This window comes from Morus notabilis, unplaced genomic scaffold, assembly GCF_000414095.1.
Source record: "Morus notabilis unplaced genomic scaffold, ASM41409v2 Scaffold240, whole genome shotgun sequence".
Taxonomy (NCBI): Eukaryota; Viridiplantae; Streptophyta; class Magnoliopsida; order Rosales; family Moraceae; genus Morus; species Morus notabilis.
The window spans coordinates 33,585-38,584 of record NW_010368048.1 but is presented as its reverse complement, the minus strand read 5'-3'; the positions used below and the strand labels follow the sequence as shown (position 1 = coordinate 38,584).

At 40.6% G+C, this 5,000-nt stretch overlaps 1 non-coding gene across 1 annotated transcript; it reads right to left on the bottom strand.

The window, feature by feature from the left end:
- Positions 1-285: 285 nt before the first annotated feature.
- TRNAK-UUU lies at positions 286-358 on the bottom strand. The gene has a single exon. It is a non-coding gene; the product is annotated as a tRNA-Lys (tRNA).
- Between the last annotated feature and the right edge of the window lie 4,642 nt (positions 359-5,000).

Genomic DNA, 5,000 nt, shown 5'->3' with positions numbered 1-5,000 from the left:
AGGCGCAGGAATACTTTCTTTCCGGACAGTCAAAATAGCTTACTCTTGCCTGGGAGGAACGTTATACGACTTAAAAGAAAGATGCCGCTGCAATGGTTTTGAAACGATGATTATTGTCTTGAAGTGAAGCACGCTTTCGGTTGAGTTTTTCCACTCTTATACTACTCCTTACCTCACCATCCTTGTCACTTAAAGGGCGAAGTCGCTGAAGCGAGTCTAAAGGCCAAAGAGTGATCTTTGAACGCTACTACACATCCTTACTAACAGTATAGTGTAAGGTAGGTTTGGGTATAGCAAGACTTGAACCTGCGACCATTAGGTTAAAAGCCCAATGCTCTACCAACTGAGCTATACACCCCAAAATATATATAGTACTAAATAAGGATTGGTGCAGAAAAGAGGGCGGCCCCTCTTCTTCTCATCATATTAAAGGGGCGCGGCTCTGTATGAGGCTTGTACTGCGGAGCAAGCAAAGAAAACGTAAGGGTATGCGTTAGGACTCCTACAAGAAAACGGCCTAGCTAACGCGCCCCTTATTGAAAACTCAAGGAAACCCTTGATCGATATGAGAAAGATGCGCTCAAGCACCCAACCTAGTAAAGGCTCGAAAGCCGGCCTTACTCAACAAGCACCTTTCTTAGTAAGGTTGCTTGTTTCCACTCATTGAAGATTCTATCTACAAAAGAAGGTCAACGGGGGATACTAAAGTTGCTCTCACTGACACCATCTACGAGAAGGTGAGGTCGTCTTTCTTTCCAGCCGCCATACGGTTCACCTTAAAGCCTTAAAGACGGAGAAGGGGTGGAGCAGTTATCTATGTAATTACAGTCTTTGTGGGCCGTTGTTCCGGTCGAGCACTCTCTTTGTCCAATTCTGTCTTACCAAACAAGACTGACTTCTAACCAACCCGCGAAGGGTTGTGAAGTTGGACCAGATATGAAGAATGAATCTATATCTATGTACAGAAGTTGCTGGCCGGTGGCCGCTCAACTGTTCGAGCGCAATACAGTGGTGGTTGGTTTCGATTCGACAAGGGTAGAATGCCTGGTTGAAGGTCCAATACAGTAGGTAGCAGGCGTGTTTGTTTTGGCTCCCGAGCGAGAATGATAAATATGTGATGCACCATCCTTGCTGCTACGTATGTTGACCTTGACTTGACAGCTTCATCCAATTGAACCCACACTCAAAGGAGGACCACAAGCCCAGGGCTTGACAAAACAGAAAGTATCAGCATTAAGAAACTTCTTGCTTGGGGTTAGCAGTGCAAGAAGGAGCCGGGCATTCATTTCTTCATTCATATTCATAGCTTAGTCTACTAAAAGAGGGACCAACCTCATCGTGGTAATTAGAGGACATCTCTAATCGTTCACCTCTAATGTAACACATTCCCTCCCAGTTATATGATCAATGGGATCAGTCGGCTAGAGAGTGGGGCTACTTTTCTTCCGGGGAGGCAAAGTTGTCCCTTCTACTGATTGAACCCTCAGTTCGGAGGTCTTCGTCAACATGTTACGAAGCTTCAGTCTTCGGCGGGTCACCATTACTTGACTTAGAAAGGCGAACATTTGGGCAAGGGAAAGCGCAGTGCGCCTGGTGCAAATGGCTTTTTTTTCATGATATACCAATCAGAATGGAGGGCCCTACCTACGTACATGATTGATAGAATCACTACGTGGGGGGGTCGGTCAACTTGATGCGGGAGAGGCATGAGTGCAGTTCGATCTTATGGTGTATTCGTTTGTAGTGAGTAGGGCCTCTTTCTCATTGATTAGTTCGCCTCCGCTCTATTGAAATGTCTCCATTCCTACAGTGGTTTTGTCAATGAACGCGTCCCGAGCCAGATTGACTAACCTAACCCTTAAGGGGGCCTTGCCATAGTTGGGTTCTTTGCTTTAGTGTGATTGACGAAGGCTAGGCAATACCCAAAGCAAATGAAAAGAGATCGGGGTTGATAGTTGGCAAGGAACTAAATTCCCCCCAAACAAAAAGGAGCAGCTGTGGTCGAACTCTAATTCTGGAAATAAGTCGGGGCCCTTTTACCAAGTCTACCGGATAGAAGATGATAGAGGGCCTACTATCGTTGCATTGGACAAGACGGTGCTGTCTCACTTTGAGTTCCTTCCTTCGTAGTCAAATCTGATGATACGTTTCGGCGATGTTACCTACAAAATAAAAGTCCTGCTAGGTGATCAAAATCGCTCAGGTCAGTGAGGACTCACTCACTCACCTACTCCTTATCTATATAATAGTTTCTTTTATCTTCTTACTAAATTCAAAAGGTGACCCGCCGCGCCGGGCTATAAGATATAGCTGTTGTACTACTTGACTGGTAAGAAAAAGCTTACATAAAAACTGAAAGACTCTTATATGTACGATAACCCTCTCTTTCCGCTACTGGTGGACTATTGCATAGAAAGGCCGACAGAAGCAACGTTTCTTAGCCCGCTTTTCAAGTGCTTAGGTTCTGCTTGCGGCGGGCGGCAAGGCCATTAACTTCAGTTGGAAGCCTAAGCCAAGAAGGTACGAACGAAGTGACGGGCCCCTTTAGAGATAGGGGTAGGGGACCGGCTTTCCTATGGTAGTAATTGCGCACATCTCTCCTTTTCTCTTAGCGTGCACAGTTTGCTTGCATGCCGCTTTAGGCACATCTCTCTTTCTTAGTTTCACGCTGGCCTAAGTCAGTCTATTATTAAGCGTATATAAACAACTTTTTAGTGTATAAGCAATTCTTTAGCACTAAAAGGTACGTACGGTTGAGGTTGGTTGAAGATGATGTTACGCAGCATTTAGAACCAGCCTTGAAGTGAGTGAATTAGAAAGAACGAAGAAGTAAGGAAATGAGACGACTCTTTCTTGAACTATATCATAAACAGATCTTCCCCTCCACACCAATCACGAGTTTTTCTCCATTCCTCTCGTATATCGTCGTAACGCCCTTAATGCTAGGTTTTGGAAAAGACTTTTCATGTCATTCCCATTTAGGTCCGATTCGGATCCCTCCGTTGTTTCCTTTTCCTCCTGCACCTTTTCCTCAAAATAAGAAAGAAAATGGTACACTCGAATTGTATTATTTAAGTGCTTATTGCTTGCCAAAGATCCTACTTCGACAATTGGGAGGTCACTGGGTTTTTAACATAAGTCGTGTTTTCTGTGGTTTTTCCATGTTACAACTTTTGTACCAATTCGGTCGATCCGGAATGGATCGGTTAAACATTCTATTAGGGAGCTTGGTCTTGACTCTTCTGTGTGGTATTCATTCTCGTTCAGCTCTTGGAATCACATCCAGCAGTGGTTGTAACAGCTCGCAAAATCCAACCACTTTACCTACTTCATTGCCCCCAACCCTTTCTTGTACCTCTATTGAAACAGAATGGTTTCATGTTCCTTCATCGATTGGTTATTCCTCTCCGTTCGTATCTTTTTTTCCAATTTCGGTCTCGATTAGTTTACAAGATTGAATGGCCAATTCTCCTCCGGACCCTCGATTCGATTGTTTTCCAAGAATGTTGAGCCGGGTATGTAAGCGGGAGGAACTAAAAAAAAAGAAGAGCTTTAGGTTTTTTGCATCCTGATTTGGTCTTGCTGCTATTTAAATTAAAAATAATAAAAAAGAATCTTTATTAAACTTTTTTTATTTAGAAGAAAGATTATATATATGTCCAATCTCTAGTGGTGGTTGGTGGTTAACGCCCCAAAGTGATATTCACAAGCGGTCAATTGTAGCACAGAAGGGCGGTCGTATCCACAGAGAGATAACAAAATAATAGAATAAAAGTGAATTAAAGAAAAAGAATAGTTTTTGAGATTTTGTTGCAAATAAAATAGAAATGAGAGAATTTGTATGAAGAAAATTCAATAATAAAAACGGTAAGGTGTCGAGAATCCCTAATGTTTCGTTCACCAATCCAAGTTTTGATTCACAATATTAAATAACCAAATAAATTAAATCTGTATGTTGACTCCAGAAATATTATTATTATAAGTTATCTAAAATCGACAATATATCAATTTGACAATATTGCAATAAAAGACAATTTGTAAAATAATTTGAATAACAAAACATTGCATGACAGAATTACATAAGAAAAGCGTGACTGAACTTATATAAAAATTGACACACAATATTTTGAAAAGTAATAGAAAAGTAGATGAGATTTAATTCATTCAGATGTTAAAGTTTACAAAACAAGGAATCAAAACCTCGAATTGGGTCACTCAACAGAAGTTCATCTCTAACCTCACCAAGAAAACTCTAGCCTATCTTGCAAAACATTCTCACAAGTTCTAGAGAGAAAATATGAGACTGATAGCAAGATGACAGAAAACTGAATAAAAAAACCTCTCAAAACCGTAGGCTAACCCCTCTATTTATAGTGTTCAGAGGTTGACTGTCAAATAAGGAAATAAATAGTAAAACTAGAAAATTACAAAAGAAAAGGAAACAAAATAAAATTACACATAAATGAGGAGAAATCACATATTTGATTTGGGGAAGAAATCTGGTAATTTGCTCTGATTTTTGGGGAAGGAATTCGGATTCAGCGCCGGAGGGACACGTGTCGAAGCTTGATTGGATCAAAGGAATAAAGCTGTAACACCCTGAAGAATTAATTGAGATTAATTAAGGTAATTGAGATTATTAGTGTGCCTAATCTGATTTAATTAATTGAGTTTAAATAATTCCAAGGTATTTAAATTATTCACAGTAATTTATTAATCCAGAAGTGTGTATGGGCGCATTTCTAGACTGTTATATTTTATACATGTCACTTTCTTTTATTTTTCTTTTCTTTTCTTTTCTTTCTTTTTCCTTTCTTTTCCTTCCTTTTCTTTTTCTTTCCCGTGCGTTTCTCTCTCTCTCTCTCTCTCACACACTTCCGTGCTCTCTCTCTCCCTCTCTCTCTCCCATTTGTGTCTCAAATCAAAACCGGATTCGAATCAAGAGTGATTTCAAAGAGTTTTCAACGTCAAGAGAAGGATTCGAGGTAAGATTACTGAAA